General features: G+C 37.4%; 1 protein-coding gene across 2 annotated transcripts in view; it reads left to right on the top strand.

Moving 5' to 3' along the window:
• Positions 1-23281, top strand: part of EYA2 (EYA transcriptional coactivator and phosphatase 2) — a 970866-nt gene that overhangs the window by 189995 nt on the left and 757590 nt on the right. Inside the window, exon 1 of one of the 2 annotated variants that reach the window (XM_044089919.1) lies at positions 8499-9298. The exons of the other annotated variant lie outside the window; for it this stretch is intronic. The gene's annotated coding sequence lies outside the window, so the exon portion shown is untranslated. Of the gene's footprint in view, positions 1-8498; positions 9299-23281 lie in introns of those variants that run through there. 2 annotated transcript variants of the gene reach the window in all.

Below are 23281 nucleotides of genomic sequence, written 5' to 3'. Positions count from 1 at the left end.
CTGCATGGACAGCAGGCACGTTCCAAAATTAGTCTTGCATACATTTTGCATAAAGTTACTAAATATTTAATATCTCATTTAGTAACATTTAATAATATTTTTATATATGAACCCCAATTGCTTCAGTACTTTATAGTGAACTGAGTCACTATGAACCTCAAAAGAAAATTTTGCCCCCCAGTTCTTTATAACAGCTAACTTCGGATAACACAAATGAAAAACAAATTACTGGCTTCCTTATATATTGTCTCCCAAAACTATAATAATTATTTTTTTATTATTGAAGTGTAAGTCTATCTACTTGGCCCAATTTCCCAACTTTGACTATTAGAGTTGATTATCGAAAAATCATTCTCACTATACTTAAAGAAGTTAATCTTGCAATCATTAGCATATTTACAGATCCAGCATTATTTATCTATTGGTATAGTGCCAAAAACTTCATTAAACAAGGGACCCAAGACCAATCCTTGTAGAACCCCTGATATAATTTTATAACTAAGTTTGGATATTGTTCCCTGAATTTTAACTACCTGGGACCTACTAGATAGCCTAGTTTTGATCCATCTGACTAAATAATGGTTTATGTGTAGTTCCTTTAATGTTTTATAAATCACAGAATAGGAAAGCAAATCAAAAGCTTTTGATAAATCCAAACAGGTCACCCCAGTACTTATCTCTAAATCTAAGTCTTTCATAATCTCATCATAAAAGCTTACCAAGTTAGTTAATGTACAACATCCTTGAACAAAAACATGTAAAAAATGTCCTTCATTTTATAAGTAATCTGTTTATATAAAATGATAGTGAAACATCTCTCAAAACTCTTGCCTAAAATTGATGTTAAGTTCATTGGTTTACAGTTTTATACATCTATTTTATGTTCTTGTTTATAAATAGAGATCATTGATTCTTCTCATGAAATTTGGACAATTCCTATTTGAAAAATGTATTAAAGATGTAATAGGTTCAAGTATGTTCATTATATTAATTAGCAGTAATGCTGAGATATTATCAGGACCCATAGCTGTAAATGTACTTATTTTCCTTAGTACAGATCGTTGGACATGATATTGTCTTACTGTATTCCACATATATATTAGATATTGTATTTGCTGCAATACCCAGATAGTTATTTGTAAAGTACATATTGTGTTAGCAGTATCTTTTGAATCTCTAACATTAGTTTCATTTACCACAGTCAAGCTTACTTGGTGGTGCTTTATTACCAATAAAGTTCAAATATCTATACAATTTTGTGATATTCTGCTAACCCATTTTCACATCTATTTGTCCAGTCTGATACACTGTTTCAGCTTCATATGTCAATTATTTAATTTCCATTTACTAAACTTCATTAGGATGGTTCTTTTATATTGACCACAATCTTTTCAATTTATTATATAATATCTGAAGTCTAATATTCCACCAAAATAGTAGATTTTTATTGTGTTGGGTGATTTATAAATTGCAGCCTTCTTAACACTATTAAATAAGACTATGGGCCAGATTCAAAACACCTGCACTAAGTGTACACTGAGTGTACACAACCTGTTTTCAAAAAAATCCCTACCTCATTGTTTGTGCTTTTTGGTCACTCAGAAAGTTTATACCAAGTGTAAATGTAGTCTACCCTTTATGGTAACCTTTATATACCCCCCTCAGTATTAAAAGCTGCAAGAAAGTCAGTAGGAAAACTATAATTAGGACCAAGAATGTGTGAGTTATGCTCGTGTTGTCTGTTCACTCAGAACAGTGTACACTTAGTGTACACTTAGTGTAGGCATTAATGAAGCCCATGGTTTATCTAAAATGTCATATCCAAAATTATTCTCAACTATCTGCTTTTGCCATTCAATTTTATGATTTGTTTCTATTTAAAAACATATAAATGTAAGTAATGTTATTACAAAAACCTGGAATTCAGTAAATTTTCAGTAGATTTTGTCTAAAATGTTATATCCAAAATTACACTCAACTATCTGCTTTTGCATTCAATTTTATATATTTTTTCTACTAAAAAGATATAATCTATAAGACTATACTTATATATTTTAGAAAAAGGCTTTGAGTTAAGTTCCATAGATAAATCAAATACAGCAGAATAGTGGTCAAAAGATCATTTTGGTATACAGACATGTATATTGTTAAGTATGTCTTGAATATCTGTAGCAAGAAATGCCCAGTATATTATTCCTTCTAGTAAAATTCAAATTTAATTGATACAATCCATGATTTGAGAGAATATTAATGAATTTATTAACATAACAATTGTTGGAAAAAAATAATAACCCAATCAATTTAAGGGTAATTGAAATCACTCAAAAAAATTTGATTTTTCTTATTCAGATTAAGGTCTAATACAGATATAAATTTCCAGTGTCTATGAGCGTCCATGTAAGGAGACCTGAAACATAACACTACAGTAATAATCTTATTCAAAATCCCATCTAGTTGAAAGTTATTTGTACTAAAATAGATTTGTGGGTATTGGGCTTCCATAATGAAACTTCACCTTGCATGTTTTTCCTTAGACACTCACATTTTGTATATTCAGGAATACTTACATTTACTGAATTCCATTTTTCTGTAATACTATTAATTGTATAACCCTCAATTGCTACAATTGTCTTTAATTCACCACCCCCATAACCCAGACTCTGAGCATTAGTTGACTAACATGCTATAGTTCTATTAAATCTACTATCTCCACCATTATCTTTGTTATATTCTTTAGTACATCTAAAAAACTTTGCCTAATCAGAAATTACACTAAAGATTTTAGTTACTCCTTATAAACTTAGATGAAGTTTATCATATGAAAACATGCAGATGTACAAAATAAACTCTTCCCAGTATGTTATTAATTTAATAATTGTTCTAATGAGGGAATGAATGATTTTATTCAAGATAAATTTTATGCTAACAAATTAAATATGAAACTGCATTTTTTCATAAAATTTAAAGGAGTATGGAACAAATCATTAGTTCCAACATGTGTTATAGTGTGACAATATTTAAATCAAACTTTTAGTAGCCTTGAAATTAAATCAATAAGATCAATTAACTTCAAATACTGAAGAGACAGTAACCATTCCCTTATTTAAACTACTCAGACTTTTCACTGTTGGTTTAAGAAAAGAGTCCCTATTACCAAACCCTAACTTTGTTGATTACTAATATTAATGTAATTGCAGTTACCGATGTTCTAATTCATAATTTTTGGATGCTACATTACTGCTCACCAAGGACTCTTATTTTTTTATTTTTTTTTTGTTATTTTGTCTAGTCCTTTGCCACTAATCAGCCTCGTTATTATATCTGCTCAAGTTACACACACTTTTCTTAGTGTGTCTGTTAAGAATTATTACTTCAAGGTGAAATGCACTCTGTAACTCTACTGGTTCTATGTTGTTGCCATTAGTCAAAATTACTATATTTTTGTTTAATTCCTTACTAATGTGAATTACTGTATTATCCACATCAAACAGAGCTACTTTATCTTGCCTAGTACTATATATTACTGCAATAGCCTCATCAAATTAAATATTGTATCCTTTAACAGAGATAAGTGAACTGTGACCTTTGTTGTCAGTAATAAAGGTACTTTTTGAGTTAATGCTATTTATTATACATATTTCATTACTTGTCACTAGGCTATTGTTTCCTATCACATTTTTATTGTTGACGTCAAAACTTTTTTTGACTAGGCTTTTCTCCTATTTTGTTTGACAACAATTTTTATTGTTGTAATATTAGAAACACTATCATATGTTTCCTTCTCATCTGTCTTATTTGCATTTATGATAGCATTATTGTTTGTATTACCAGAAGTAAAAAGCTTTGCTTCATATTTAAAATCAGCTATCTACTTTGTGACAGATTCCATAATTGTTCTAATAGCCATGCTATTACTACACTCAACATGAGCATCCATTGTTTACTATCAAAAAAACAGAAACACTATTATAGCAGATATACTGCACGAAATGCACAGAAATCACTGCATTCTTTGGGTTCTCATTATCACACACTACGCTGTCTTTGACTTATTTTAAGTTTCCAAATCTCATACACCATTTGCAACTCTCCCAGGACTAGCCTTAAGCATCCCACTGACTACATGATATTGTCAGACATTGGACTTTATTGTTTCATTTGAAATTAGTTAAATGAGAATGTAATTACCATACACCTGAAGTAAGGTTCTTAAGCTTTATTTCTGAAAGTACTTTGCAAAGCATAACTCATTATATCTGAAAAATAAATTGGTGAGCATACTATATTAGATAAATAAATACTGCTGGCCTTGGTTGGACTGCAGACTAGAGGTTCGGTGGTCAGCATGTACATAAAGACAGACTGATATAGACATAGATATAGAGAGATGTATACATAGATAAAATGTACTGCTATTAGATAAATGCTGTCCTACATAATGTAGAACTGATACTGAGTGGAGTATACACTGTTCAAAGGCCTTAACAGAATCCTTTCATCCTCCTATGACAGGGAAGATTCCCTAATTTGTTTCATTTACCTGTCAAGATGAAAAAAAAGTATTGCTCACAAATTCACCAGATATGACATGTGACCAACACTTGGTCATGATGGCTGAAGATGAAAAAGAACAGCTTAATGTATCAGTATTATAGACACTATGAACACCAGACTGTAACTACTAAAAAGTATTTACAAACAAATAATCATTCCCAAGGGACTATTTTTCAGCTGCTTGTCAAATTTGTTTTGTATTGGTGACAATACTCACATGAAAGATAGATATATAACACACTATCAGCTTCTGTCAAGTTCCCAGACAGGAAATGTATGGATTCACTGCAGACTACAGAGGCTTGGTAGCTACATTTTAAAATCACTCTTTTTGTGGCTTGGAATGTAAACAGCACTCTGGTATTGCTCATCACAAGTCACTTGAATTTCTCTTTCGGTTATTCTATAACGCAGCACTGTATAGATGCTTGTCTCAAGTAATTTTTACTCAGCTTTCTATATCTTCAGGTTTATATATCTAATTAAGCTCTGTAAATCACCAATTAATCTCCTCAGATTAACATGTCATCCACAACAAAACTTCTTAGCATTAAAAATATATTGCATTCCACCTTGCAACATCTAGCCAAGCTACCAGACTGCAGTTTCTCTGGCTACACATGCAAATAAGAAAATTATTCCCTTTAATTCTGGCTTAATAAATTGCAAGGAAAATAACCCCCTGGACTTACCAGATTCCTCATAAATCTGTAACGTTCCCAGTGACAGGCTTTGTAGTGAAAGTGTATGGCTTTAAAGTCTACCATTATGGGATAAGGTTGGTTGTCTGCAAATGAATGTGCTTCTTGACCTGGTCATCATGAGATTTTGTTTACTATATTAAGCTGAATACTTATCTTCTATGATACTAAGCATAACTATGAACATTTTCTTTCTTAAAATCTTCATCCAGAATCGTTACTAAATTTAGTAAGGCTACCATGATTCTAAGGTCATCTGTCTTTACTTACTTATCGACATTTGTTTACTGGAAAAGTCCATCTAGGCACAGGTGCCTTTTTTGTACTGGAGGCCCAGAGAGAAAAGCTCATCTTTTAAATATAATCCCTTAGCTTCTATTATAAGTCTAGTAGAACACATCTGTTCAATAATTAAATGAGTGACTCCTAAACAGATAAAATCATTTCTGTCTGTATGTAAATTTATTTGCTGCTGTGTGAATACTGTGATAGGGGTTTGATATGCAGGTTTAAACTTATACCTAAACATATATATATATATATATATATATATATATATATATATATATATACTGTAGCAATTGGTTTTATTTATTTCAAACGTTAAGATGGTAATTCATGTTTTTAAATATACATTATGTGCATAACTGTTTCTGCCTTGTGCCCAGACCATTGCTGAAGAGGGTTTATTTTGGATCAAACTCTGTTAACTAGCATGAAATAAAGAATAGCTCTGACCCTGCAAAGTGCATGTGCAAATCTGAGTTCCCCCTATGTAAATCTATTGTTCATTTAATTTATTTTTTAAGCATCTAAGTAAACTTTCCAAGCCAGGCCACAATGATGAAAGTAAAAAATATATGGAATCATAAGACCATTTGGTGGGGTGAGTACCCAAAGAAATCTGACACAGTCAGTGACTGGAGCAGCTTAGGACTTAACCCTGTAATCTACTCATGTGAGTGAGGCAGATATATAAGCAGCAAGCCACCCTGATGCTCTGATAGCAGCAATGTAGCAATCATGGAATATGATGTAGCCATTCATTCTCATTGACCACAAACACTTAATTTGATCAGTATAAGTGCAAGGGTTTTATACCAAAAGCATACATGTTTTCAAAAGTATGCTATGAAAACTGAATTAAACACTCTTGCTATATTCCGTCTAACATGAATTAGTTAAGGGAGACTTGTGTCTCATCTTCTAACACTTCATCCGATCCAATTCTTCACGAATCTCGTTTTTTGTTTTATTTTTTTTTTTAACTAGAGGGAATATGGTATCAACACAAAGTCTGGTAATGCAACGTTAAAATATGCACTTGTACAAAATAAATTGGTAACTCACTACGTCACAAAACTATAAAACAAACCAGCAATATTTCTATGAGCAAAATATAATCTGAATAAATTCAAAGAAAAATAGACATGTATGTGGGAGAGACAAAAAAATGCAAATTAATGGCATTCAAGTTTCCTGGTTACAAAAGCTCCTAGGCCTTGCTCACTTACTATGAACCTATAAATCTGACAGCATATCCTCAAAATATAAAGTCCATAAACCTAGCATTTAGTGAATTGTTTCTCTGCTGAGCCTTATAGCAAAATATCAAGAAACACACAAACACATAGGGACAAACATACTTTACTGGTCACACAGGCCTCCATAGAAATAAGTTATTTAAGAAAGCATACTTCCATTTATACCTGCATGATAATCAGCAAATGTCTGTTTATGTGTGTGTGTGTGTGTGTGTGTGTGTGTGTGTGTGTGTGTGTGTGTGTGTGTGTACATACACATAGGCATGAAAGAAGCTGCCAAAAGATATACTGGAAGGCATGACAATTTGTGGAACACCTGTATCAATAAATTGGTAATGACTGATAATAAGCTTAGAAATGAATGGAGGAGATAAAATTTATATTTTAAAACCAAAGGTGTAGCCAGGCATACTCAGTGTATTCAACTGAGTATGTTTTTTTTCTGAGCAAATCTCCTTAAAAATACAACTTATGGAGGCAAAACAATGTTTGTAACTGTTTAAATTAATGCCAACGACAAAAATCAGTGCACAGATGCTTACAAACAAGCCTACTAATTTGAAAAAAATCCAACTTCAATTGTTGTAGAAAGCTTTTACTGAAAAAGACCCATCGTTCCTTTGTGACTAAGGGGCTACATTTGGAGAGGTGCACATGCTTTGGGCACGAGGTTGAAGCAACAATAGAAGGTTGTTAGTAGAAAATTAAAATGTATGGCTACACCGTTAAAAACTAATTTTCATAAAAACTAAGCGTATGTTTGGCAGAAAAGGTGTCTTCTTTACAGAAAAAAACTCCTAAAAAACTAGCAAGTTATATATCTATGCAACTACCTCTGCAGCCTTGTTGCTGGGTTTCACATTCCCACCTTTACAAAATAAAAGCACTTCTTTGCACAACTCAGAGAAGTGGAGTATACAAGAAATGCAGGTAAGGAACATATGATGGATAGTAATGCTGTTGCCATTTAATAAGCGCACCGCTTTTTTGTCTTGACAAGAGGAAATATATATATTCATAGCATTGGATGCATTCAAACAGCAGCAGTGTTAACTTTATTCTGGCATCCAAGCTCCATAGTTCCTGCATTACCCAAGCAGTAAGGCCCTTCACCTCATGCACAAAGAAGTGCACTAACAAAACGTACATAACTTATCTATTCCATTATTTTCAAGTGTGCACATGAGATATGACTGACTGTCCCTGTAACTTTGTGGAGATGAGAAGGCACGAATGCAAATTTTAGCATACTAATGTACTGGCTGTGTACAGACTAACTAGTCAATAATGCTACATGCAATACGGTGCAACTACTGGGGTGGGTTTCATGCATAAATGTGTGAGATTTTGGGGAAACCCTAAGCGGCGCAGAAGAAAGGGGCAGAGAAGTACACGCTACGTTCGGAGAGAGAGAGAGTGTGTGTGTGTGTGTGTGTGTGTGTGTGTGTGTGTGTGTGTGTGTGTGAAGCTATGTTACCGTCATTAGCCGTCCAAAAGGAAAAAAGTAATCAAAAAGAATTATGTATAATAAGGAATATAATGAAAGTATGTGCGCCCAGTTGCTTAAACTAAGAGGGGGCCGTCCTCTTATACAGTATTCCTGCCATGACGCTGCCCCCGCCCACACAAATACACACTTGTATACATTAAGTTACGCATACCGTATAAAGGCTCTACAAGGAACTTTAGTTCTAAAACCAGGCACAGTATAGCGACTTCCTCAGCTTCAGGTTAGCTTGAATTTTGGGGACACAAAAAGGGTGTCCGCTAAAACTCCAAGAAACATTAGCAGTGTTTCCTCTTATTTTCACATTGCTGGAGCCAATGACGACTATGCTGCTGGACACAGCCAATACAAGCAGATAACAAGGGGGTACAAACCCACCAAACTGTCCTTCTGTCAGTATTATGCAGTCGGAATTTAACAACTTGTAATACGAGTGAATACAAGCTTTTGGAATTTGTTTTCTCGCTGTTGTCTTTTTCTAGCATTAAAGCTGCCATTTGAGGGAAAACTTTTGTCTTGGTTTTGACAATAGATTTATATGGTCTGAACCCGTAGAAAGCACTGTTGTGCTGCCAAATCTCACCACACTGCCCCCACCACACACCAGAGCCTCAAGCAAATATGTAAGAGCAGCCCCCACCCCCACCCCATTCCAAACCACAGTCAGCAGAGAATCAACTGGCAATCTGGAGCCACAAGCACACTCTGTGTCCTGCAGTCCAGGGGCCTTGTGCAACAACTTAAATGAAGTGAAGGTTTGGAGGCTATCGGAGTGGAACTCATGAGCAGCTCGGATGTGAAGTCCTAAAGTTCATTCACGTTTCCTTTTTTCCTCATGCGTTTTTGCCTGAATTGCTGTGTGTAGCCTGAAGCACGTCGAGCTTCCGTCGGGACATCGGATCGCACCAAACTCGGCTTCGACCTTCACATAACCAGGCTTTCCTTTTCTACAAGGAGGGGCTGCGCTAGGAAAGGACCTCTCTGGACCAACGGTGAGTGGTGCTTCACCAAAACAATAAAACTAATTGTAAGGGACTTCGTGCAACTTGGGCCGCAGTTCCCGATGTGTAGACAACCAGTTTTTGTCATCTGTCATTTCCAAGTTTGGGGAACATTGCTGGGCTTTCACGTCGATAGTCATAAAAATAGTAATATCAGCATTCTTTTGGATGGGAGGGGGGCAATGGACGTAACTTTTTTAGAGGCTGAACTCCTTTTTGAATAATATTTAGAACAAAACATTTAAGTTGCTGATCAAGTAAGCAGTTTAATGTGTTCTGATTTTTGGTTAGGGGTGTATTAATTTCCGCAAACCCTTGCCGATATGTGATACTGCAGGTATTGCTTTTGCAGCCTTTGTGGGCTTGTTTAAGGAGTTTGCTACAGCTTTCTAATGCATACAACTGGGTAAAGACAAACAGGTAGCAATTGCCATGGAAAGAGAGGCGACAGTCTGCTTATGTGAGCCCAGCTACTGCCGTTTTACCCGTGATAGTGTGTCATCTGCCAAACCAATGCAGCAAATGCCCTGAGCAGTCCCCACTACCTTCAGTATATGTCCGCCTTTCTTTGACAGGGGCAGTTAAAATATTCCTGGTGGCACCAGCTGGGTCGTGATCACTTTTAAAATGAATTATTTTAGCGCGGTCTCCTTCCTAGACCCGGTATCATTAAACGCTATTAATACAACGTGAACACTGAATAATATTTAATCCAGTGCTTAAATGAAAGCACGTTGCATGTAATCCATTTTTTTTCATCTGTGGACAGTCTTGACAGCGTTGTAAAAGTGATCACTTGGAACTTCACTCAAGGATTGTGCGGGGACTGGGAGAGGTACGCTGGGGAGCCTTTGTCCTTCTCTTTGCTACCGTGTTTTACTCTCTCCCTTACAAAACCCAAGATTTCACTCGGGAATGAGTGTAGAGGCATTACATGAATGGATGCCTTTATTTAGAAAAGAATAATTTTAATCATTAGCTCAATTTAAAATCAAACATTCCGGTCCCCGTTTAACAGTTGTGGCATAACTAAGGTGCTTGATTCTTGGCATGAAAGTAGCCCTGCAAGTAGTGGCAGCAAGTTTTAGGGGTCTGGATCTTCTTTATGATGGGGGGGGGGGGTCTTCTGGGTTGCAGTGCTCCATTTCGTTTGCCAAGTTTTGTTTGCTTGTTTTTGTAATATTTCTTTCTGTACTGTTAACCCAGCAAAAAATCCTTCTGAAATGGGTTCCGATACTGTTTGCTTTCTAGTATGCATCATCCACAGCTGTATTTGTTGCATGGGTTTCAACCAACCAAAACCATATACCTATCTATGACATCTATGAAAGACTGTTTAGAGTCAAGACGCACATTTGGTAACTTGTGGGAATTCGACTGGCCTACTTTAGTAAGTTGCCACGTGTTACTCATTAAGTGCTCCTTAAATAATTCCAATTGTATGGGGAGGGGGATGCACAAAGATGCTCTTCCACAGACCGTGACTCAATGCAAGTACAGTAACATCGAGGGTTGCGCCTGCTGCATTATTAACAACTCGTTTACTGAAAGAAAAAAAGTCAGCTGTGTATTGGGCATTAACCCATCTGCAATCTCACAGAAAAAAACTATTCACAATTCAGTCGCTTGCCAAAATAATAAACAGAATGAATATATCTGACAACTTACAGAGCAAAATAACAAATGATGGAACATTAAACAAATACTTGCTATGTGCCTCTGACAGATACCTCAGTCTCAACTGTTCTCGATTTTGTAGAATCATTGATTTGCGTTATATCTTGCCCTATCCGTTATAAAATGTTTGATTTTCTTGTTACATTATTGAGGATTACAGTCCGTCAACCATGCCAGACATTAGAGTTTCATATACTTCTTATTGTTTAAAAAAATCATGTCGATGCAAAACCTGAATTCGACTGTTTATATAAACCAGAGTAATATTTACAAATTGTCCCTGAGTGTGGGCTTTTCTTCCACCTTTATTTTGCTTTTGTTCAGAATTTTTGAGCCAAGAAGTTGAGATGTGGTATATTTGTCGGCCTGTTTGGTTCCATACGTGATGTTAACTTCCCAGTTATACACTATTCATGACTCATTTTATTTTATATTTTCTGATTGTTGTCACTGTTAAAAGGAGATTGATATCATGTTAAGTGTCCCTTTACTTGGAACAGTGCTAGAACAAGAACTGTAGAAATGCAGCATTTCCAGGTTTGTTCAATCACACGTTATATTTGCTAAATAATGCGATGATTGGATTTTAAGTTACTGACAGCGTGCTTAAAATTAAAAATATATATATATTTCTAATCTCTGCTGAAATGGGGGAATGAATCAGGCAGAGGTGTTCCTCTCTGTTCCAGTGTTAACATTAAAAACATAAATAATAAGAGTATTGATACCGGCAAATGGCTGAAAGTAAGTCCGTTTGCAAGTAACTAACTGTCTTATCAGTTTTATCCTAATTGTATTTAACTGACGCTATCAACGTAAGAGAAATAAACACCATTCTAGATACAACAAACAACACACGTATATGTATTTAGTCATTACAACCGGGTTGTCGACATTCTGTGATCTTCAAAACGTGGAGCACAACAAGACTTCTCGTAAGGTGGCACAGATGGGCAAAATGTGCAACACTGACAGCTCCAGCTAAGCTTTCACGGATTGCTACCAGTTCTCACGGATTGCTACCAGTTACTTTTTACTCACAAACAGTTTTTTTTTATGAACTAATATGATTCGGTGTTGTTCCCGGTGGATATCAGTTAAAACATTCTTAACACTGAAAGTGTGGCAGACCCTTTCTGAGGAATATGGAGTTTTTAAGACTCAAAATAAAGAAAGTTCCTCATAAATAAGTTACTTGACAGCTAAGAAATGCACTAACATACAAAACTGGATCGGCGGCCGCATACATCTCAAGTTCAACTGTCCAGATTTTTGCTTCCTGTTTTTGGTTTGGTTCTCATAAAATCTGTGGTTTTCTAGCAATTCACTGGAATGATCTGAGGACTGGAGTCACTACAAAATTACATACTTTTGAGTTTCAGACAATATTTTTCAGAAAATGCATGCTAACGTAAATCTTGTTATTCTATCAACTTCCATAAGAGCAATATTTAAAATCTGTCCCTATTTTGGGCCTCTGTTCTCCCATTATGTCAGGCTTTGGCCAGGTTTCTTGCGCTAAGAGGTTGAGAGGTATTATCGGTGGTGAAGTGTTTTGCCATATTTGTGATAGTTTGTTTGGTCCTTAAAACTAATTGCAGTCACCACTGTTAGGAGGCAGCTAGCTGGTAAGCTTGTGTAACAGAACAATGTAGCAACGAAAGTGGATTCTGCGTGGGATTTTTAGGGGTAATCACATAACAGCAATATTTTTGGCAAAACAAAACAGCGACAGGAAAATACCTACATGCATGCATACGATACGTGCCATACTTCTGAAGTGTGTAACACAAGAAACCCGGACAAAGCCTAAAATAATGGGGGGGGGGGGCAGATGCCCCAAAATAGGGACAGGTTATAATCTTTATAAACTTAAAGTTGCTAGAGTAATAACGTTTGCGTTAGCGTGCATTTTGTGAAGGACATGAAGCCTGAAACTCAAATGTCTGCCATTATTTAGTGACTTCAATCCTCAGCGATCTGCCTGAAAACCACTGGTTTTATGAGGAAGAATCTGCACATTGTGTGTATATCTTGACACCTGAGAGATACGATACATACATATAAAGTACCTGGCGGTTTTACTATTTGGACCAGGGGGTTAAAACAAGGGTGTTAGTGGCACGCAGAGTAGCTCATGGTTAAATCACACCGCTCATCTGTACCTCAATATGATGAACGTTCTTAATTCTGTAACTTAACAATTCAGCGTTCCACATTGAAATGGTTGAGCCACATTCATTTATACATCTGAACTGTAAAGATTTCCGCAGAATGCCCAGATTTTTGGCCTCATATTTTTAGTCTGTTCCTCATACAAGATGTCTTTTTTTTTTGACAAATCACTGGGATGATCTAAGGATTAAAGTCTCTAAATAATGACATGCATTTGAGTTTCAAACTTCATGGCCTTCAGAAAATGCATTCTAACAAATTCTGTTATTATAGAAACTTTATAAGTTTATAAGACTAGTATTTAAAACGTGTCCATATATATATATATATATATATATATATATATATATATATATATATATCTTCATGGTAAATAATAAATAATATTGAATTATTTTAACTCATTAAAATGACTCGTATCGTATTAAGTATGAAGGAACAGTAACTACGTTGTGAATTTCATAGCCGAAGTTGTTAGTACGTTTCCCATGTTTTGCACGTTTGTTCCCATAGTGAGAGGTACTGCAAAGCCCGATGTATAAATTCACTTAATAATACTGCAGTGAACAGTTTTCTATACACTCCCCCTTCCATCCCTTCTCTCATTCACTTAAAATTGTGCGTTCTGTATTGTTCAATTTGTGCATTAACGAATTAGAGCTGTTTAAAAGGTGTGTGTGTGTGCGTGTGTGTGTAACTCTTTTGGTGATTTAATTATTTAAAAAAGTCAAGGTAGTTCGTGGGTCAACATTCTTTAGATGGGTAAGCTGCCAGGTGGTGACAGAAAAGGAACTTCTGTTGTAAATGAAAGGCTTAGTGGTGGCGGATCAATAAACTCAGCCCCCCTCCTCCATTAAAGGTGCTAGTTTGAAAACAATTGCCTGCAGATAACGCTGCAAAAACAAAGGCCTCCTCACTGGCTTAGGGAACTTCCCTAATAGTATTTTAACACCACCCTGTTGTTAATCAGGCAGGATAAGTGCAGAATTAGGTGGCAAATAAGTGCAGCGACATCTTGGTGACAAACTTCTCTTGGACTCTAATGTGTTGACACCCATAACAAAGGCATGTTATTAGTACATTTTATCTGTGTTACACCGGGAAGCCCATTTATTTACACACAAACCTTGTATATTCTTTGGCTAAAGGTGTATAAAGGAAGTGAAAAGGGATTTTAGAACCACTTGCAGACATTTCTTGAAAGATATTTATGCAAAGACTGCCAAGACCACACTTTAAGAATCCATCTTTATTTTTGCCCGTTTTTTTTTTTTTTTTTTCGTTTCAAAAAAAATAAATTCTAGGCCCATTGCATACTCTTAACGAATATTTTTGTTTTTCTTCCTTTATGGCAGTCTATTCTAACAAAAAAAAAATATTGTACTGATACAGGTCATTGGTTCTGATATCTGACAATGTATTGAATACAGAAGAATTTATCGTCACAGTCTGTGTTTAATTGCAGTATCTTAAGAAAACAATTTGGGTATGCAGACTTCCCTCCTGGAGTATCTGTTGTGATTAAGCCTTGGAATTTGATGTCCAAGTGCGGTTTCTGCCAATATTGAGAAACGAGACTTGGGAAAATATCAGCCTTATTTATGAATGGTTTTCAAACACGCAGATAAAATATATCTAGAGTAATACATTGCAATTGTCTTATTAGTTTTTATCATTTTTTTAATAGCAGTGCACCAGTCTGCTCTTTAATAATGAGCAGTAAAATCAGGAACCATTATACAATCAGGATTACTTGTAACTATTTTTTCAATGTTTAGAATTCATTAAATGTTACATAAATGGTGCTAAACAATCACGTTTGTCTTCATTTCAGAGAAAGCATGTAAAAACAAAGAATTTGACTAACTTAAACAGTAGAAAAAGAGAATTGACTTGGCTAGCGGTTGTCATATAAGTTGTTAAAGTTTTTTTTCGATGGGGGGATAGTGCTAAAGGAAGTGTTCTCATAACCCTTAATTAAAAGCAGAGTACTCATTTTTCAAACACATCCGACTGACAGAGGAGGCGTTAAGTACTGATGAAATAACATTGTCCCACCTTTGGTGACATGGCTTATTTTAAACCATTGGTGAAGCCACTGGAAAAAAAATCATTATATTGCAGCTAGCTGTAACTGTTTGTTTCAGACCCTATTGGTATTTCTGTTTCTATTCTTGTCTTTAAAAATGTAGAAACTAGATAAAGATTTACAAACACTTTCTTTTCTAGTGGAATTTCATATTTGTTACATCTCTGTGTATTTACTATTGGTAGTGTATGCATATACAAGTCACTGGAAGGAACTGTTAGGCTAGCAATACCGCCCCCTTGAATGTTTACCCTGCACTCCAAGAAAGAGGTTGCACACTGAAGCAGTGTTAGCCTATGAAGCTGTAATGCACAACACATTGTTTTCATGTCTAACTCAGTTGCCTCATAAGCATAACAGATTAAAATGGCCAGAGGGCAACATTCCTTCTTGGAGTAGGATGCAACAAGTGGGCAGCATCTAAATATGAATGAATGATCTCAAGGCTTGTGGGAGGATCTCCATGTGTACCATGCACTGAATGTTTTTCTTGAATACACATGGGTCTCCATAACAAGAGAGGGATGGGTGCACTAACTGCTCATTGCAATTGCCTACACCAGTCCACTGGAAGACATACAGAATGCATGTGCGGACACAACTGAGATATTAGGTCACATTACATGTAGTCTCCTGAAAGAGAAGTCTTCTCCCAAGGAGGCAAAGTGGTAGGGCTTTTGAGTGGCGCACACACAGGATGCAGAGCTATTTGTTACATCTCTGCGTATTTACTATTGGTAGTGTATGCATATACAAGTCACTGGAAGGAACTGTTAGGCTAGCAATACTGCCCCCTTGAATGTTTACCCTGCACTCCAAGAAGGAAGTTGCACACTGAAGCAGTGTTAGCCTATGAAGCTGTAATGCACAACACATTGTTTTCATGTCTAACTCAGTTGCCTCATAAGCATAACAGATTAAAATGGCCAGAGGGCAAAATTCCTTCTTGGAGTAGGATGCAACAAATGGGCAGCATCTAAATATGAATGAATGATCTCAAGGCTTGTGGGAGGATCTCCATGTGTACCATGCACTGAATATTTTTCTTGAATACACATGGGTCTCCATAACAAGAGAGTGATGGGTGCGCTAACTGCTCATTACAATTGCCTACACCAGTCCACAGGAAGACATACAGAATGCATGTGTGGACACAACTGAGATATTAGCTCACATTACATGTAGTCTCCTGAAAGAGAAGTCTTCTCCCAAGTAGGCAAAGTGGTAGGGCTTTTGAGTGGTACATACACAGGATGCAGAGTGATGCAGAGCTATTGTTGGCTTAGGACTGTCACATAATGCATGCTATAATGGAAAAGTTAAGCATTCATAGCATGTACACCTGACATGCATAATATAAGAATGGCTACAGCTGATCCTTTGCACACAAGAAGGGTACATGTCCTTGCTACTGGCTAAATAAAATGTTTCTAGTGTGAAGGCAGCCAAGGAGTATGGGAATGAATGCTCTCTCATCCCGTGGAGGTAGAGTGCAGGATCACACACACACCACAGGGCTGGCTTGTGGTATTAAATGGAGAGACAGCAATCTACTAGGGACTCCAGAACACAGGAACATCAGCATATCTTGTTTGGAATATATCAGCATCACCTAGTACAGGCAGTTCTCTGGGAAATGGAAGGGGAAATATCCCAGAGTACTCCATAAAGATAAAAGTCACAAAGAGAATGTCATGCTGGCAAGAGGTGGAGCAAGGTAAAAGGCTTAACAAAATATCCACAAAATGACCTTTACTATCTAGTTTCATCCTACAAACCTTTCACCCTGAAGCCCATTTAGTGAGCAAGCATAGTTCCTGCCATACCTCTAAACCATTTAGCACAAGGAATCTGGACAAAGCCTAAAATAATAGGAGAGCATGAGCCCAAAAATAGGGGCTGGATTTTAAATATTGCTCTTATAAACCTATAAAGTTGCTAGAATAATAAGATTTGTGTTAGCCTACATTTTATGAAGGGTATGAAATTTGTTATTATTTAGTGAATACAATCCTCAATGATTTACCAGAAAACCGCAAATTTTCTGAGGAACAGACCAAAAATATTAGGCAAAAATGTGGACATCCTGCAAAAATCTATACAGTTGAGAGGTGTGTTTTCTGCTAACAGCATAGCCTTGGAGCGCTCTGACTAGAAGGAATGGAGGGAAGTTGTGTAATGACCCGGTGTAGGCTACCAGGCCGTAAGGAGTGGTAGTAGATTGCAGGTGTTTTCTAAGCAGCTACTATGTGTACGGAAGGGAAATGGCGCTAGCTGAGGTGGGCATTACATTCAGATATAGTCCATCCCCTCAGAGACATCAACATTGAAAAAAAGCACACAGATCTGCTCTGTATGTGCATGATGCCACATATCCCATGGGATATAAAACCTCAAAAGGAAAGTAAGTGCTACATTATGGCACAGGAATAGGTGATCAAACGCTAAGGAGGCAAAATAAGGAAGAAAAAATGGAGAAAGCAACTAAATTAAACATGTACAGTGACAGAAAAGTCAGCAAAGGTAAAGATCTGGTAGGACAATTATTAAACGGCTTCAGTCATGTGACAGCAAACAGTTGGCTCCTTAAACCTGTACAAGTCATATCAGAGCAGAGACTGACATCAACATAGCGACCTGTCCTGTATGAACATTACAAACCTTAGCAACACTGCCTCCCTTCCGTGAATAATGACAGCTCACATGTACAAATGTCTTAGAAATGTCACATCTAATTTATTTACTTTTAAGGAGGCCACAACCCAGTAATTCCATTCAATCAAACAGGCTTTGACCAACAACTTTTTTTGCAGTACAAGACTTCACATCACTCCTCCCCCAATGCATGGAACTTTACCCCTGCAGCTTATAAACTAATGTAATTAAATTTAAGGTTGCAAAACCTTAGAGTAAGTCAGTAAAGCTGCTGCTGGGATCTTTTTTGATCAAACACACTTGTCAGATTGTGGCTTCTGGAAAGGACAGTTAACTACATAAACAGATATATTCATCTTTGTACCTCACACACTACTACATGGTGCTGATAACGATGTCTAGGATTGCCACCTTACTGTACAACTATACTTTGTGAACAACTCTTGCAAAAGGTGCAGCCACATGAAATCTGCAGGGTACAAAAACAACTCAACAAATGGAACACCATTTCAAATAGTCTGGCCTTTCCCTACATTATTACTGTAGACCTAATGATTTCAGGCCCACTCAAATCTAGCCTCTCCATCGGACAGTATTTTGCTTTCTCTATGTTTTCTTAAACAGCTTACTTCATCAGTTGCACTACAACAATGTTTCAGTAATGTACTGTGCTTTGCGTGAAGTATTACCATGCATTTCTCCAAAATCTGCATTCACATTTTTTATTTTGACCTTTCGTCTTGAAACATTTTTTTATGAAAATATTGTAAGAATAATATATTCTTCCACAAGGCAGATAAACGTCTGTGCTTCCCTTTATTCATTTGGGCTCGTAACCCCCTTCTATAAGGCAACACTTACTTGTTGCCATCTAAGCTGCTTGCATTCCATTTTAGAACTATTCCTTCAGCAATGTGCTCTGCAGTGCTAAATATAATATTTATTTGGAGCTACAGACATAATATCTCTGGCTTTTTCTGTAGATACATCCACCTTTTCAAGTTAACAGTGCATGCCTCTTCTTAATAGCCGTATAACATTGCATTATGTCAACTAAATGTGACCATACAAGGTGGCTTGTAATGAAGCAAATTTTCACACAAATTCACTAATTATTCCTTGGTGTTCGTTGGAAATTGCATGATATTTGCAGTACAATAAGGGTCAGAAAAGTAGTATTTATTTTTCTGCTTTCTTTCGGAGTAGAAAATATTTTGGCCATCTCCGTGGCTTGGATTACGAAGTCAGCAGCCGCACAGATCATAGTTTTACTCCATATCTGACAGCTGACAAATTGCTGGCTAAGTTTTGGCTTGTACATCAAAATGTATGACAGATAGCTGTGCTGCACTACACATAGTGGTCAGGTTTACAAACTGGGATGCAGCAATTCTACATATTGAATTCCAGGGCACAGTATAGATTGTAGCTGTAATTAAGGTTCTTCTTACTATTGTGTCATTAGGATGTTAGTAACTCAGGTGCCCTGTTGACCCCAGGGTATGAGCTGTACAGGTGCTCAGATGTACAGTAAGAAGTGAGGTGCACTGGTGCTCAGATTTGTAGTAAGAAGTGAGGTGCACTGGTACTCTGCAGTGGGAAGTGAGGTGCACTGCTACTCTGTAGCGAGAAGTGAGGTGCACTGCTACTCTGTTTGTAGTGAGAAGTGAGGTGCACTGCTACTCTGTTTGTAGTGAGAAGTGAGGTGCACTGCTACTCTGTTTGTAGTGAGGTGTGAGCTGTACTGGTGTCCTACTTTTGTAGTGAGGAATGAATTGCATTGGTGCCCCGGTTTGCAGTGAGGTGTGAATTATACTGGTTTCTTACGTTTGTAATGATGAGTGAGTTGTACTGGTGCCCTTTGTTTGCAACAATGCGTGATCTGTGTTGGTGCCCTGTGTTTACAGGAATGGGTGTCAGAGGAGAGTTGCACTGGTGTCCCCTGTGTTTGTAGTGAGGTATGAGCTAGTATAGTGCCCTGTAGTGCAGTTTAAGTTCTACTGGCATCCTGTGATTACAGAAGGAGGTAGCAGATATGAGTTGCATTGCTGTTCTGTGTTTATAGAAGTCAGCACCAAACATTTGATATGATTTTTAGTAACAGGAAAGAGGAATGGTACCATGAATCCTTGCCTGACTTCTCTTCACATCAGTTGTATAGGCTTGTGACATATACATTAGAAAAAGGATTTTTCCTCAAAATCATAATGACTGTTGAACATTTTTACAGCAACTTGGATTGTGCAGTGGTGCAGTAGTTAATGTTGTCACCTCACAGCAAGAGGTTCTACAGTTCAATTCTCAGCTAGGGTGCCTTCTGTGTAGAGTCTGCATGTCCTCCCTCCATTTGTGTGGGTTTCTTCCAGGTACTTCAGTTTCCTCCCACATTCTAAAGACATGCATCTGGAGCATTTCTCCCTAGGCCACTGCTGAAAATACACTCTGCCCTAGTTGGATTTCCCAGTCAACAAATGTTAAATAAATAAACATGGAGTCTGTGACAAAACCCATGCACAATTCTGTTTCACCCTGTGGGATCATTTCTAAATTCTGCATTTTCTTTTCCGGGGGTTCTTTGATTCAAACAAACTGCTTTTAAACACTTGAATGTAAATGCATTCAGTCCTGTAATTCTTATTGCAGTCATGCTAAAACAAAGTTAGTCTGTCATTCTTAAGCAAGTTCTAAAATCAAATGTGAGTAACAGTTAAGCTTTGGATCCTGCATGCTGACAACAAAACATACAAAACACGTATGACTTATTTAATACCTATATATCTGTTCTATAGTGTGATGACAATGTATGCAGGGTATAAAGCTGTAACCACATCTCTGCTAGCCCAAATGAACTAGCTTCACATATTGTTTTAAACAGTACTTAACTGTGCATGTTCCTTGGACAAAATGCTTAAGCACCTGCTTGCTTATTTCTTATTCAAATGTGAAACATGTCACACATAGGTCACTAACACACCCTTGACTGAGACTTTAGTACCCAAAGGGGGTGCCACCATGGACCCCAGAAACTACTGCCCCATTAGCCTGATGAGCCTGGTCTGCAAGGCCATGGAATGTATCATCTTGGAGCTTATAAACAAAGACATAGGTAACCTCCAAACCCTGGACCCCACTCGGTTTGGGTTTGTAAAATGTAGATCATGTCTACTAAACCTAATTGACTTCTTTGAAGCAGTCACCAGAGCCGTAGACAAGGGTAAGGTAGTGCACACAGCCTATCTTGACCTCACCAAGGCTTTTGATACCATCCCCCCACTCTGGAATTATAGATAAACGCACTAAACTGGGCATAAATCCTTATGTCACAAGATGGGTGGCCAACTTGCTCACTGATAGAACCCACACAGTAAAAGTAGTCTACTCCAAGTCCGACTTCAGACCAGTGACGAGTGGAGTACCACAGGGTTCAGTCCTGGGTCCTCTCCTGTTCAGCATCTACTTCTCTGAAGTGCAGGCCAACACAGAAGGGCCTCACAGAGACAGATGCTTGGTGTCAAAGTCATGGCCTCAAGCTCAATGCCAAGAAATGCACTGTCATCCCCTTTGGGAAAAACTCAGTACCCATGAACTACCACATAGGTGGTAGCTCACTAAACACCGAAAGTGTGGTAAGAGACCTCGGGACACAGGTGGACAGTAGACTCTCCTTTGATAACCACATTGCCACAGTAGTCAGGAAATCCTTCTACGTGGCACACCTCATCACTAAAAGGTTCTCCTCTAGAAAAAAGGAGGTTGTTGTTCCTCATCCCTCATCAGATCCATTATAGAGTACAATGCCCCATTTGGCATGTATCTCACAAGACACCTACAACAACTGGAAAGTCTACAGAAATACCTCACTATGAGGATTACCAGCCTCAAACAGATGCCATATGCAGACCGTCTCAAAAAACTCCAGTTCTTCTCCGTCACATATCGCCTACTCATAGACGATCTCTGCTTAACATACAAAGCTATGTCAAACCCAGAGCTGTTGGACATGCTACACTTAAAGAAATCCCAATCTCTCTGAACCACACGCTCCAGGGACCTAAACCTTGTCACTACAATAAACAGAACATGCTGGAGGGATAGATTCCTGTCTCAGAGACTTCCCATACTCTGGAGCAAACTACCCATTCATGTCAAGCAAAGCTCCTTATTGGCCCTCTTTAAGAAAAATCTTAACAACTGGATTGGAAATAGAAAATTCACCCCGGGGATCACTTCTGCGGCACTGCTCGACAGGGGCACAGGAAAATAATTTTCTTGAGTGGTGAAAGCCAGGAAACCTTTTTGGCAAGGCTTATATAGGCTCCAGGGCTGATAGCCTAGTACCTACCTATGAACCTAAATGTGACAACAGCAGAGGATAGACTCACTTCTTCTGTTTTATTTGCATTTTAGAACTTATCATAAATCTAGTCAGTAGAGTGTTTACTCATAGTTAAAGAATTTTTTCTGGCAAAAAGATGTTTGAGATAATATTAATGGCAGTTCAGTGAGACATAATAACGTTGAAAGGGAAAATGATAAAGATATATGTGTGTGTATGTGTGTGTGTGTGTGTATATATATATATATGGTACTTACAAATTATCGCAACCAGATTTTCACAATAATGCTGCTTGCTTCTCCCTCTGCAAATTTAAAAAGAAATTTATGCAGAATCACACTGACAATGTTAACTTCATTTAAAAACATTGTTTAGGTAGGGAAAACTTTGTAAAATTTAAGGAATGAGTGCTTGATTCAAGCTATGCTATTTTCCAACATCTAGTCACTCTAAATACTTGGAAGTACTGATGTAAAATTGCTACTTCCACGGTGGTGCAGCGGTGGTGTTGTTGCCTCACAGCAAGAGGTTCTCCCATTCGATTCTTGACTTTGGTTGGGAGTGCCTTCTGTGTGGAGTCTGTATGTCCTCCCCGCAGTTGAGTGGGCATTCGAAAGACATGCGTTGAATAGGCATGCCTTTGTTGAAGGTTGGGCGTCGGGCTGGCAACTCAACACCATAAAAACCAACTGCCAATCATTAGCGGACTGGAGTTCCGCTGTGGTGACCCCTAACCGGGAAAAGCCGAAAGACAAACAACTGATGTAAAATTGCTGTTCTGTTTGTGGAGGCTTACAGACATAAGTCCCTGCCTTTTTCTCTGTAATGCTATTTACTTGCTGTGCATGACACAGGACTTGCTAAAAGCTGTACTGCCTTTAAAAAACAGTTAAACCCATTTATTTTAAAGTGTTAGTATGCATACAATCCTGTGCACTGGAAACAGTCACAATCCCTAAGCAGGAATGTACTCTTTGTAAAACAGTCTGTCACTGCAGAGAAAGGCAGCACTCCCCAAACAAGCACTGAGCCGTTACTTACT

Source organism: Protopterus annectens, chromosome 12.part0 (assembly GCF_019279795.1).
Source record: "Protopterus annectens isolate FY-2018-M chromosome 12.part0, PAN1.0, whole genome shotgun sequence".
NCBI classification, from domain to species: Eukaryota; Metazoa; Chordata; order Ceratodontiformes; family Protopteridae; genus Protopterus; species Protopterus annectens.
Note: the sequence above shows the minus strand (reverse complement) of the source record. Positions and strands in the feature narration are given on the sequence as shown.